This window comes from Phascolarctos cinereus, unplaced genomic scaffold (genome assembly GCF_003287225.1).
Source record: "Phascolarctos cinereus isolate Bilbo 61053 unplaced genomic scaffold, phaCin_HiC Scaffold_726;HRSCAF=1367, whole genome shotgun sequence".
NCBI classification, from domain to species: domain Eukaryota; kingdom Metazoa; phylum Chordata; class Mammalia; order Diprotodontia; family Phascolarctidae; genus Phascolarctos; species Phascolarctos cinereus.
Genome location: NW_027556098.1, coordinates 42,299,566 through 42,313,840, shown reverse-complemented (window position 1 = coordinate 42,313,840; position 14,275 = coordinate 42,299,566). Strand labels below are relative to the sequence as shown.

At 37.7% G+C, this 14,275-nt stretch overlaps 1 protein-coding gene across 4 annotated transcripts in view; it reads right to left on the bottom strand.

Moving 5' to 3' along the window:
* LOC110199147 (transcription regulator protein BACH1) overlaps window positions 1–12,771 on the bottom strand; it is a 55,713-nt gene extending 42,942 nt beyond the window's left edge. For 2 of the 4 annotated variants that reach the window (XM_020973872.2, XM_078146493.1), the window contains exon 1: window positions 12,577–12,770. The gene's annotated coding sequence lies outside the window, so the exon portion shown is untranslated. Of the gene's footprint in view, window positions 1–6,121; window positions 6,175–12,576 lie in introns of all 4 variants that reach the window. The other 2 variants (XM_020973871.2, XM_078146494.1) reach the window with 2 other exon arrangements.
* Window positions 12,772–14,275: the final 1,504 nt, after the last annotated feature.

The window sequence follows — 14,275 nt, the reverse complement described above, 5'->3', positions numbered from 1 at the left end:
CACTGACTATAGGTACACTGTGGGACTAAGTAGTTGGGTGATCTTGAATAAATGGGCACACTAATACAAAAGATTTCAGTATATGAGTATTCAAACAAAAGTTATCTCTCTCACACACACACACAAATTCTTACACTGTGGAATTTCAGCCTAAACCAAAATGAGAAAAAAAAATGCTAATTTTTCTCTGCTATATCCTTAAAATAAGGTATCCAGTAAAGAAAGTCATAAGTAGAAAATCTTTCAAGCAGGGAGCTGCAAATTTGAAGCCCTCCAAAATTGTCCCAGATGAAACCCCTACATATAGTGCCCCTTTCTGGACACTTTCCCAATCTCACTCAAACTGAAGAACTGGGACAGAGGGCTGCCAACTCCCCTCAGTGTTCCTGGAGTAGCCATGAGAGTATGGAGTTTCTAACACTGTCTTCAGGGCAATTAGGTGGCACAATAGAGTGGCAGAGGTCAACACCAGAGATCAAATCCAGCCTCACTAACTGAGTGCCCCTAGGAAAGTCACTTAACCCCATTTGCCTAGTTTCCTCTTCTGTAAAATGAGCTGGAGAAGGAAACGGCAAACCATTCCAGTTCTTTGCCAAGAAAACCCCAAATGAGGTCACAAAGATTCAGACATGACCACAACAACAGAACAACAACATTGTCATTCATAAGCCATCTCATGGGTATGTTGACCATTATCAGCTGAATTCTATTAGTTTTCAGAAAAGGGGATTACCAAGAAGGTATGTTACAGAGCAGTAGTTACCAACCAATTCCCCCAAGCTGGGAGTGAATTCTCTCCCTAGCACAAACCCAAAGGTCCTAGAGGAAATGGGCTCAAATTCAGCGTACAATTGTAGTAAGGCACACATGGGGCCTAGAAGTACCTTAAAATGTATGACCCTGGGAAGCTTTTTTTGCAGTCCTCATGAAGTTCTTCTAGCGCTCTGCTGGGTTGTGAGGAATGGTGCCTATCAAGAGCCAACAGAAAGCACTTTTCTGTGACAAAGAATAGTGATCTCTGCAGTCACTACTATTTTAGAATGACAATCTTTTCACATCTGTCTGCAAACCTGTTGTCTGTCACTGCTACTAATCTCCAATGACCACATCACTGATTGTGATTGCTAGAGGGAGTAGAGGGGAGGGAGAAGAGGAAAGAGGGCTTCTGATGACTCTTCCGACTTTTTGAGTTCACAAGTAAATTGGTCAAGTCCATCTCCCCATAATATTCACCTAATACCAGGGAAAATAAAACACAAAAAAAGATGTGGTCTGGAGGATTTGGTGTTTGAAAAGATGACCTGCTTCAGTCTGAGGGGAAATATAAACCCCCAGAGTGGTGGGCTATGTAATCAAGGACATTTGAGGGTGAACAGTGTCTTCAATTACATCACAGATCCTGAAATTGTTCTGGAAGTGAGGGACACTTACTCCCAGGGGAAGTGAGAAAGGGGAAACTTGTAGGGGAAGTTATACAAAGCAATGACAGAAACATCTAGAGGTAGAGCCCAAAATGGATGCCTTGGAAGTTTTGATCACAAGAGGAAATCAGAGACTAGAAACAGAGTAGATAATTATACGGGTCATGGACCAGAGAATGAGAGTCCAAAGTACACAAAGAGGATGGATAATGAAGAAAGTGAGAGAAAGTCTCTCTGGGAAGGGATGCAAAAAAGTGAAATTTAGAAAAACTAAGGAACAGGACTAACTGAAGGAGTGGAGAGAAAGATGCCAGCTACATGTTTAACTGAGAGGGGCAAAAAAAAGAGGGGAGGAAGAACAGATACAAGCAAGAATGAGGGGCAACTAGGATAGAGCACCAGCTCTGGAGTCAGGAGGACCTGAGTTCAAATCCGGTCTTAGATCAGACACTTATACTTACTAGCTGTGTGACCCTGGGCAAGTCACTTAACCTCATTTGCCTCATATTTAAAACAAACAAAACAAGAATGAAAAAGAAATAAGCAAAACCCCAAAGGGAAAGGGGTAACAAACAAAGGATACGAGGGTGAGGGGAAGAGTGCCAGTAGCATTAAGGCAACCTTAAAAAAGAATAAGATTAAGCTAAAATAACTGGAAAAAGATTGTACTGTGTTTACAGCAGAAGGGGGGAAATCATAATTTGAAAAAAACAATACTGAAGACAAATGGACAAAAATACAGTCTTAACCATCATAACAGGGGCAGCTAGGTGGTTCAGACACTTGACACTTACTAGCTGTGTGACCTTGGGCAAGCCACTTAACTCCACTGCCCAGCCAAAAAGCAAAAAACAAACAAAAAACACATCATAACATTAAATGTGAATGGTAAACAAAGCAATAAAACAAAAAACAGTGGGGGGAGAAAAAGGACAACAAACCTGTATGATTTGGGGCTTACAAAAAAAACCCCAACAAAACAAAAATATACACAAAATTAAACTGAGGTGACAGAAAAAAAATTTACTATGCATTAAGTGAATCCAAAAAAGGAGATGCAAATCATAATGACAAAGCAAAAACAAACATTCAAAAAATAAAGGATATACAAGGAAATTACATTATGCTGATATGAAAAAGACAATAAACCAATATCAGTAATAAACAGATAAGCTCCTTGGCATCCAATTGGAGTAAAGGAAACATGATATGAGCTACAAAAAGACCCAACAGTGAGAGAAACATCAATATCCTTCTCTGTTTTGAGTAAGTGTAACAGAAAGAAACAAAAAGAAAATACAGAACTGAACAAATTGCAGGAGAAATTAGGGTTAAGTTTTATGGCATCTTCTAAATGGGACTGCAAAAGAATATACCTATTTCTCAGCATGACATGGAACTTTTACAAAAACTGACCATGTACTAGGGGCACAGAGATATTACAAACAAATTTTAAAAAGGGCAGAAATAGTCAATACACCTTTACGACCACAACACAATAAAAATTATAATAGGTTCATCAAAAACAAAAATCATCAACCAAAATAGAGACTTAACAATGAAATCCAAAACAATAAGTTGGTCAAAGAACAAATCATAGCAACAATTAGTAATTAAGTAGAAGAAAACAATAATGATGAAATAGCATATCAAAATTTCTGGCATTTGGCTAAAGCAATGCTCAAGAGGAAAATCACATCCCTACAAACATACACCAAAAAAAAAAGAGACGATTAATGAACTGAAAATACATTTAAAAAAATTAGAGAGCCAACAAATAAACCTAAATTGAGAACAAAAGAGAAGATATTAGAAATTAGAAGGGAAATAGCTAAACTGGAAACAAAAACATAGTGTTAAATAAACCTGAAAACTGGTTCTCTGAAAAGACTAATAAAACTAATACAGCTAATCAGATTAAAAAAGATGAGGGAAGAAAATTTAAACCAATAACAACAAATGAGCAAGGTGAAATCACATAATAATCAGAACCTATTATGAAAAGTTATATGCTAAAAAAACTGAGAACACAAAAGAAATAGAGGGATGATGGTGATGATAACAATAGCTGACATTTATTTAGTGCTATTATGTGCCAGGAACTATGCTAAGTGCTTTACAATTATCACCTTATTTGATTGTCACAATAACCCTGAGAGGTAGAAGCTGTTATTATCCCCATGACAGAAAAGGTATCAGTGACTAGCCCATGGCCACTTTCTGATTCCAGTCTTTCTGACTCCAGTCTGAGCACTCCATCCTCTACCTCCCACAAAAATATGAAATACCCGAAATATCAAAAGACCAGAAAGAGATCCTAAATAACTCAATTTCAGAAAAGGAAATGGATCCAGTCTTAAAGGAATTAGCAAAGAAAAAAATTCCTGGTATTGATCAATTCAAAACAGAATTATATCAAATTTTTAAAGAACAATTAGTACCCATACTTCAAAAGTTATTCTCAATAATTGAGTAAGAAAGCACCCTTCCAGAATCCTTATACAAGGTAAACATAATCCTCATTTCTAAACCAAAGAAAGAAAGCATAGAAGGAAAACTATGGAAAATACCATGAATAAATACTGAAATCAAAAACTTTAAATAAAATCCTATCAAAGAGACTACAGAAATTTATCCAAGAAACCATTTGTTATAACCAAATGGGATTCATAGCAGAGATGCAAGATGGTTGAATACTAAGAAAACAATTCACATATTCCTATTAAAAATTACAACATCCAAAACCACAGAATCATCTTAAGAGATACAGAAAAAGCCTCTGACAAAGTACAGAACTCTTTTATGCTACAGATCCTACAAAGGACAGGCACAGAAGGAACTTTCAAAAAATATCATAAAAAGCATCTAACTAAAACTAAAACTAAGCATTATATGCAATGAGAATACACTAGAACCTTTTTCCTATACACAGAAGAGTGAAACAAGAATGCCTACACCCCCCACTATTATTTGATATACTTCTGAAAATGCTAGCAACAGCAACAAAATAAGAGAAAGAAATTAAAGGCATAAAAAAAAAGATATTTACTGATACGATAGTAAACTTGGAAAACCCTAGAAAATCAACAAAATTATTATGACAATAGCTTTAGCAAAGTTGCAGGCTACAAACTAAACTCTCAAAAATCAACAGTATTTCTATAAATTAATAATAAAACCCAAGAAACAATAATAGAAACGGAAATCTCACTACAAACAACTACAAAATACATAAACTACCTGGAGACTGACCTACCAAAGCACACATGAGACTTGTACAGATTCAATTCAGTGTTTTTTAAAGAAATAAAGAACTTAAATAGTTCAAGGAATATTTGGTATTCACAACTAGGCTATGCCAAAGTAATAAAAATGACAATACTATCAAAGTTAATTTACACTTTTCATGATATATCAATTAAATTACCAAGGAGATACTTTCTAGAACTTGATACATAATAAAAATTCATTTGGAAAAAGAAAAGATCTAGAATATCAGCCTTTAAATTATATTACAACCCAACGGTTATCCATACTCTCTGGTACTGGTTAAAAAATAGAGAGAGCTTTGGAAGAGACCACACAAGAAAGAATTAGAAACACGGAACTCAATAACCCATGAAAAAGCACAAAACATAATTACCTCAGGAAAATAAAATAAAATAACTTTCTGGGAAAACTGGAAAGCAGTCTGACAGAAATTAGGCTTAGACTAACTCCATTCTAACTGAATATGTGACCTTAATATTTATTACAGAGAAAGAGATCATATGCCTCTCAGAGCTATAAACAGGAGATGTATTCTCCACCAAATAACAGACAGAAGCAATCAAAAAAATAAAACAGGTAATTTTGACTACATGAAAGTGAAAAGTTTCTGCAAAGATAAAATTAATGTACTTAGGATAAGAAGGGAATCACTATAAAATAGCTGTTTATACATCTTGGATATCAAAATCTTACTGGAGAAATCTGAAATATATATCCACACACAGATAAAAAAGGAAGCAGCTAAAGGAAGAAAAAAAAATCTGTTTTATACACACACACACACACACACACACACACACACACACACACACACACACACACACTATACCCACTCCCCAACAGATAAGTAGTGAAAAGATAAAAACAAACAGTTCTGAAAAGAAGAAATTTAAAGTATTCATATGAAAGAATGCTCTAAATCGCTAATAAAAAAAACAAATCAAAACAATCCTAAGGTTTTACCTTACATCCTGCAAATTGGCAAAGATGACAAAATTGCAATAATCATGCTGGAGGGGTTGTGGAATGAAATGATAGGCACGCTAAAATATTGGTGGAGCTATGAAATGGTATGACCATTTTGGAATTATGCAAATAAAAGTAATACAAGCTTTACACATCGAACATGTTTTTGGATTTTTTCAATTTATCAATCAATTGTGCGGATTTATTTTTTTCCTCTTAAAAAATACTATTTACTACATGGGATAGCTCTCTGGAAGAAGGAGTGGTAGGCGGAAAGTCACTTGGGATAACTATGATGATTTAAGAAACAAATATCAATAAAAACTTTAAAAATAAAAAAAGAATGATCCTTTCAAGTTTATTTCAAATAGGACAGAATATCAAATACCTGGAAAAAAGAGCAAAATCAAAAGATATCATTAATACCAAATGTAAAGGTAATTGAGAAATCAATAATTACTAACCGTTCTGCCCACTTTCTTCATCGGATATCTAGCACCTGGTTTACTGAGTTCCCCTACAAAAAATGTTAAAGAGAAAAATCTGGAATTACATTTGTAATTATTTTGATGTAAAGGGCTTCTCCATAAAGAAGTCATGCAACGTGGGGAGTAACTTTCATCTATAAGAATATATGAGAGATAGCTGGAGAACACATGGACAAAGTTGAGGAGATACTTCTTTCTTGATAAAACTATCTTAACTGTTATTTTATGAAGAAACATTATAAAGAAAATTCTATGTAACAGTGCAATTTTTGAAAGAGTTAACTATGATAGCAAAAGAGGAGAAAGAAAATAGAACTAAATAACATTTCCTGAAAAACTGAACTTAACTCTTTCCCTGGAGACAAATGCATAGAGGATACTTTAATCAGTATCTTGAGACTTTAATCAGCATCCCGAATGAGCTGAATTGCAAAATTTTATATCCAGAAGAACTATCTTCTATTGTCACAGTGAAGTTCACTCTAGCTAGCTAAAATGTTGTAAAATATTGATTTCACTGTTACTACAACATATATTTATTAACTTTGATATATCAATTTAATCATAGGAGACAAAGGGATTTGATATTCAAAGATATCAGAAAGTACTATCAGGAAGAGAATTTTCTCCAGTTTATTAAATAAATACTGTTTAATGATCTAAAAATGGAGGTTCAGATAGATTAATGAGAAAGAAATTTTAATCCTGTTAGTAAGAAAAGATCCATGAATACCTCTGAACTACCCCAGAACTCTGGGGTCCATTAAATATGGAAGCAAACCAAGAAGCAAACTGGAGAGATCGACCCCCGCATGAAGCAGGCTGTGAAAAACACAGCTCTACATGCAACAAGGTATTATGGGTCTAGTGTGTGATCAGTTGCAGCTCATCCAATCTCAGCTTGTCACTTGACTCATTCCCTATAAATTATTTTCATGCTCCCTAGCTATATAGCAATCTAAGAGTACGCTATGATAATTTATTTCTCATTAATACATTTCCTTGTCAGGCACTCCAGTTCATTAGACAGTAGTTAATATTGGTAATAACTAATATTTAATGAACTAGAGAAACATCCTTTCCCAATATTTCAATTACATTCATGGACTAAAACGTGTTCAACCACAGTTCAGTGGATGGGCATATATTTGCTTCTAGTTTTTGCTAATATTTAGATATGGGGCTTTTGACTTTTGTTTTGGTGAGGGAAGTATATTTAAATAAATATTAAAATTATAAATTATTAACTAACGAAATTCATAATAAGGGCATTTAACATTTTGGTTTGATCAATGTCACAGCCTGAATCGCCACAAAAATCCTGACTATATTAGCAGGTGCCTTTCCTTTACTTGCAAAAACTCAGTCTTCAACCATTAAATTTTCTCCAAAGGAAAAGAAGACCTTTTCCTCTCCTTTCTTTGAAGTTGGCTTCTCCTCAGCCACAGCAGGAAATCATTTCTTCACCCTATCTTAACAGTCTCTCTCCACAACCAAGCAAAATTTCATTTATCATAGATTAAAAAAAAACAAAACCACACACATCTTCTCTATGACTCCACTCGGATAAGTATTCCACATTAAGCCATCTTTTCAAGGGACTGTTCACAAATTCTCATAGGTAACGAATAAAACATACACATTCTCCTTGATTTTATAAGGAAGGTATTTCACACCAAGCCATTTCTCAAGTGACTTTTAAACTACAAGCATAAAACTGCTTTTTTTAATCTCAACATTTTAATTCCTAAAGGTACTGTAACAACATCTGTGGTCTATATAACATTTCAGTTGGTTTTTTTTTTCCAGTCATGTCCAACTTTTGGTGATATCATTTGAGGTTTTCGTGGCAAAAATTCTTGAGTGGTTTGCCATTTCCTTCTCTAGTTCATTTTGCAGATGAGGAACTGAGGCAAACAGGGTTAAGTGACTTGCCCAGGGTCACACAGCCAGTAAGCGTCTGAGGCCAGAGGTGAATTCAGGCAGATAAGTCTTCCTGACTCTAGGCCTGGCACTCTATCCATTTCACCACCTACCTGCCCTGTATGCTACGGAAATACAAACCCACTAAAATCCTGGAGCAGAACTGTAACTTGGAGCAACTATTCTGGAAAACAATAAAAAATTAAATTAGCCACACAATGCTCTACCTCTGCAGTCCCACCTAAAACTGGGAGAAGTAGTGAAGGAAAAGCACAGAGTACATACAGGATTCCTATTTTTCTGGAGAGGAAGGAACTGATTATATTAGCCCTAGACCCTCAACTTCTTCAACCCATTCAAGACCACAGAGGATGCAGTGCTGGTCTAGAACTACAACAGAAGGCAGGACAATTGTAGGAGGGTCAGGGAACAGGGACTGTAAAATCCTCCAAAATTACTATCCTCTGAGCCTATATGAGATTCCTAACTCAACACCCTCATACAGGACTAGGATCCTAGAGGGGAGTAAGGCTCAGTTCATCACCCCAATTCAAGAATGGGGCAGATTCCAGAGAGCCCTGTGATCCCATCTCAATTACTCCAGCCAGGACCAATGAACTTCACCTCAGTATACCAGGCCAAGGAACGAAAAAACACAATGTAGCTATTAGCAGTTCTCCACTGTAGAACCAGAATAACTCTGCAGCTAAAGGAAGTTCAAAAGAAACAATGGGGACACTTTCATTAGCCTTCACTAATGGAAAGCTTAACAAAGATGTAAGTAAATGGAAGAAAACTTCCAATACAATGAAGAAATACTATGAAACCCAAGATAAATTTCAGAAGTAATTTTGCAGTAATTCCAAGTAGGACCTAGAAAGAAAAAAATTATGGATTGCTCACAAGGAATCTAAGAGTGGAAGGAAGAAGTGAAGGAAGAGCTAGAGAGATAATCAAATTAGAGCTCTTACAGAAAATCAGGTAAAACAAACAACTTAGTACAGAAGGTGGAAAATCTTGTCTAAGTAGTAGACATCCTGAAAGAGATATGGAGCAGAGCTAAAAAAATTCAAGTTCCTGATAAGGAATATTAGAACAAAATCAAAAGACTAAAAATCAGAAGAAAGGAAACTAGCATTTATTAAGTACTTCCTATGTGCTAGACACTACGTGAAGCATTTTACAAATATCATCTCATTTGATCCTTACAACAACGCTGGTAGGTAGCTTCTATTATACAGCTGATGAAACAAAGTCAGAGTGACTTGCCCAGTTCACAAAGACAGTCAGTATCTGAAGCTGGTTGGGATTCAGGTCTTTCCTGTCTCCACTCTACCTCAAGTATTCAGAAGCACCACCTACTTGCCTCTTCATATATGAAATAGCTACCAAAAACAAATGACCTGAGAATGAGAATAAGGAAAAGACTGAAGAATCATTGGACTAAGACCTGGGCACCACATTTTTAAAAAATCATTAAAGAAAACTGCCTGAGAACCAAAGAACAAGATAAAAAAATGATACAGTCCAAGAGTTATCACCTAAAAGAAACTCTCTATATAATATGCTCATAAACATAATCGCACATTCCAGAGCTTCCAGGTTGAAGAGAATAATACAAGACCCTACTGTATTTAAGTGGATCTTGACAATTTGACAAGATACAGCCTTACAAACTGCCAGCACTGTCAAATGCTGACATTAACATCATACAAAATTCTTTGAAAGATGCAAGTGGCTAAGATTGTTCAACAACCATCAGTGATCTATTATTACCACCTAAGGTATTTGCCACAATCACAGAGGATGTCCAAGTAAGAAATGAAACAGAAGGTGAATTTTCCTCCTTTGAAGTACTGCTATTTATATATGCCATTGTGATTAAATCAAGCTCTAAAATACTACACAGCCCCCTGAGATCCCTAATCACTCAAAAACATGGAGGAAAGGAAGGGAAGGAGGGAGGGAAAAAGGGAAGGAAGGAAAGAAAGGAGGAAGGAAGGAAGGAAGGAAGGAAGAAAGAAAGAAAGAAAGAAAGAAAGAAAGAAAGAAAGAAAGAAAGAAAGAAAGAAAGAAAGAAAGAAAGAAAGAAAGGATTTCTATTGCCCAGATGATGGCACGCAAATGAATGGAGTAAAATCACCTAAATGAGATGCAAAAGCAGAATGATTGTTTTCCCCATTCACAGCAATACAGAGTTGTTGATACACAAGTTTAAAGCTATTAACACTACCACTAAACCGGTTCACCAAGATAAGAGGAAAAGTAGAAGAAATTTCCTAAGGAAACCATTTAATGGTATTTAGTACTTACAATTCTGCTCCCAGGTATGTCTGGGGCAGTGTGGTAGGCAAGGCACAATATTTATGGAAAGTCTTAGGGGTGGGAGGTGGGGGTGAAAAGGAACAAGAAAACCAGAGACATATCACATCTCACTATTATCATAAAGAGATTTTCTTTATTTAAAATACAAAACACTAAAAAAAAAACCCAACCCTTCTGATGTTTAAAAAAAAAAAGGACAGGACAGTGTTTTTGTTTGTTTTTTTCCTGGCTGTTAACAGTAAGTCAGTCAATTAAGTGCTGGTAATATAAATACAAGAAGGAAAAAACACTCTCCCTTCTGAAGGAGCTTACATTATACAGGGGAAGATAACACATAAAAATAAGCTAAAGGGACAGGGAGAGAAGGAGAAGGAAAGAGACTGAGATAGAGACAGAAAATGAATGAGAATGTAGAGAAAGTCCAGGACAGCAGCCTGGAGAGTAATGAAATGTGTCCCTTCCAATGTGTGTGCATTCCAGAGCTGGAGTAAAGCTTCAGGATGAAGAGCTGTGGCATGGAAGAGGAATTCCACAGTGCTGCCTAGAGAGGAAAAGCCCACATTCAAACCATTTGGTCAAAAAAATTACTCTACAAACTTCTTCAGTTATTTCTACAGATTGGACATTCTTTCAGTTTGTCAGTTGTTAAGTAATCTTAGGATCTGAGCACCAGTATTTAAATACCACACTGACACTTCCCTACTTACTAGGAACCACAAAGTTTTAATTGGCCAAATTCAGGGACACTACAACCACTCACCTCTTCCCTAGCTCTGGTTTGCCTTTTATAGTGGAGCCATGTAAGTCTCAGCTGTTTCTAATTACCTCTCAGGCGCTTCCTGGGTGAATGACTCAGCAACCTGACTTTAAAGGAGCCAAACTATTTTCTAACATAATCTACTGGTTAACCAATATTGACTTATTAAACGCGGGTGGGTGTTTTTTTTTAAAGTGACTTCACAGGATAACAGAACTGGAAAGGAAACTGAGGCCCCAAAAGAGTTAAATGGTTTGTCCAAGGTCACAAAGAAAGGAAGTGGCAGAGCCATTTTTTAAACTCAATTCCTCTTTCTCCAAAGTCAGCACACTTCCCACTGCACCAAGCCGAAAGATGATTTGTTCACAATACTTTCCTACCCTAATCAAGCTTCTTTTTTTTTTTTTAAAACAGTCCTCTAGACTGCTTCTAAACAAGCAGTACCTCATTGACCTGAGGAAATCCTACTCCTGTTTTTCTACATCGGTCAGTCAACAAGCATTTATCATCAATCTGATAAAATGAAATACTTTACCACCAATGTTCCTACATTTGCAGTTTATAGCTTTTAGTTATTCAAAACATAAGAGCCTCTATGATCTAGGAGTGTTATATTACAAATTGCATAATTACCATTATCATAAAGAGATTAATTTCTTTATTTAAAACACAAAACCAGATAAATTCATAATGGCAAACAGTTCGAATACTGGCAGTAACACTCCAAAAAGAATACTAGTGCCTATACAACATTTTCTTTTTAAATCATGGGGTTTCCGGTGACACTTTTCACAGCTTCCACGATTACTATTTCATTCCCTTAGCTCTGTCCAAACTTGAATTTTTCTTTAAGAGAATAAAACCATTAGAACTATAATATTCATATTTTATAATGCTGCATGCCAGAAGTGATTTTCAAAATATTAATATTTGACATAGAGTTGACATAGTGATTTATTTTTATTACATACGAGTAAGTTCTAATGCATCCGAGTTTTCGGTTCCCGAAAAAAGATGATCTTCAAATAAGCTGAAAGCAACATGTTTACGTTGTAACCACGAAGGTTACTACTTAAATCTGAGGGGTGCGGTTCTTTTGAGGGGTGGGGTTCTGAGGAGTCAAGAACTATGGATCCAAAGGGTGGCTGGCGGGAATACAAAGCAAATACTAAGCCGTATTTACACGGGGGGTAAAGTCTGTGCTGAGGTGTAACAGCTGCAACACGCCAACGGCCTGGGCACGGGAACACCCACCCCCCCCAGACGGGGCTAAGTGCATACAGCGCAGCGGGGGGTCGCCGACCGCAGGGCGCCCCGAGGCCGGGCGCCCGCTCCTCCCCCGCCCACACCCCCCAACCTGCGGCCGCCCCTCCCCCAAGGCGCAGACCCGCAGCTTCCCGCCCGCCTCCGACTCCGCTCTACTCACCCCCGACAGCTACACAGCCCAGGGTAGGGGGGGAGTCACTTCCCGCCAACCCACAGGGACGCAGATTCCGGGGAGACGGCGGTTGCTGACAATGTCAGAATGCCGAGCTCCGGTCGAGTGCCCGAGCCCCACCAGGAAAACGATCAGGTGACCGTCAGCCTCTCGCTTCTTTCTCTCTTCTTCCCCCCCCACCCCCGCCTTTCTCCGCCTCGGCGAGGCTCGTGGCCCCGCCCCCTTCCGTCCACACCGATGATTGGCTAGCGAGGCTCGTGGCCCCGCCCCCTTTCGTTCACGCCGATGATTGGCCCGTGAGGCCCGTTGGAACACGTCAGTCCCGGTCACTAGTTTCTCACCACTCTGGAAAACGGGCTGGTGGAAAGAAGAGAAGGGGTGGAGTCCGGGCTGGGAGTGACCGGCCAGCGTGGGCCGTCCTTCCCCGGATCCCATCCACTGGGGGTGCAACCGGGACGTGCATACCTCTCTTCTCTCTATTGTGTTACCTGAGCGTGAGCTGCTGTGTATGGTTGCATTAATTAAGAAATGAAACACGAAATTAAATTACAAGAACAACACATTATTTTACGCCCCAAAAAGGGAAAAAAGGGAGTAGGTGGAGGGGAAGGAATGACAAACTCTCCTGACTCTAACTCATCCTATTGTATCATTTGCTTAAAGTGGAAAAGGAACTTAAGTTGTTGAACAAAGCAATCAGCATCTCATGGATTTATACTCTTAAAAATTTAAAGTCGATATTTGGAACTGAGAAGTCTTGCAAAAGGCACGAATTGAATGATTTAGACCCTGTTTCTTTCCTGGCTGGTTTGAGTAAGGAAGATATATGTATATGCCAACATGAGACTTCAATATGTGACTCTAGTGGAGGAGTAAAAATTATTTTCAAGGAAAAGAAAATGGGGAAAAGACCGTCTTTGAATGAAACCTCCCCATTTTATACTTAAGAAAAATTCCATTGGAGAAGGTAAAACTGATAAAATATTTAACACTGGAATTACAATGTTATGAGGAAATCATGGAACACCACAATCTCAAAAGAATCAAAATTACAGGTAACCCAAAGGGCAATGGAATACAGCGCATTTATGCAGTATTTTTTAGTTTGCTGAGGAAACAAGCTCAAAAAGGTTAAATGACTTGTCCACGGTCTCATAGCTATTAAGGAGCAGAGGCAGAAATGAAACTTACATCTTCTGGACTCCGGTTTCAACACACTTTCCAACACACCACATTGCCTCTGAAAGATGTTTGGCTACCAACCAAAATGAACTAGTTCCAAAAATTGCTGCTTAGGGTGAATGAGATGATACTTAGCGATGACAAAGAAAAGGCAGAGCTCTTCACAATTTTTTGAATGAATCATGGATTAAAGGACAAAAAAATTGGGTGATGATATCCATGTAGATATTAAGAAAATTTTAAGGGAGCCCCTAGCTGCCCTGATGAGTATAAACTATATCCTCAGGCATTTCCTTTTCCAGTGGATTAAGGCAGACAGAGGTTAAGTGACTTGCCCAGGGTCACACAGCTAATATGTGCCCAAGGTCACATTTGAACTCAGGTCTTCCTGACTCTGGGCCCAGCTCTCTATCCACTGAGCCACCTAGCTCAGGAGGACTAGCACCTCTGGCACAAGGGCTTGCTGAGCAGAATGGAAGGATGAAAACAGTTTGCTCCAAAGGCC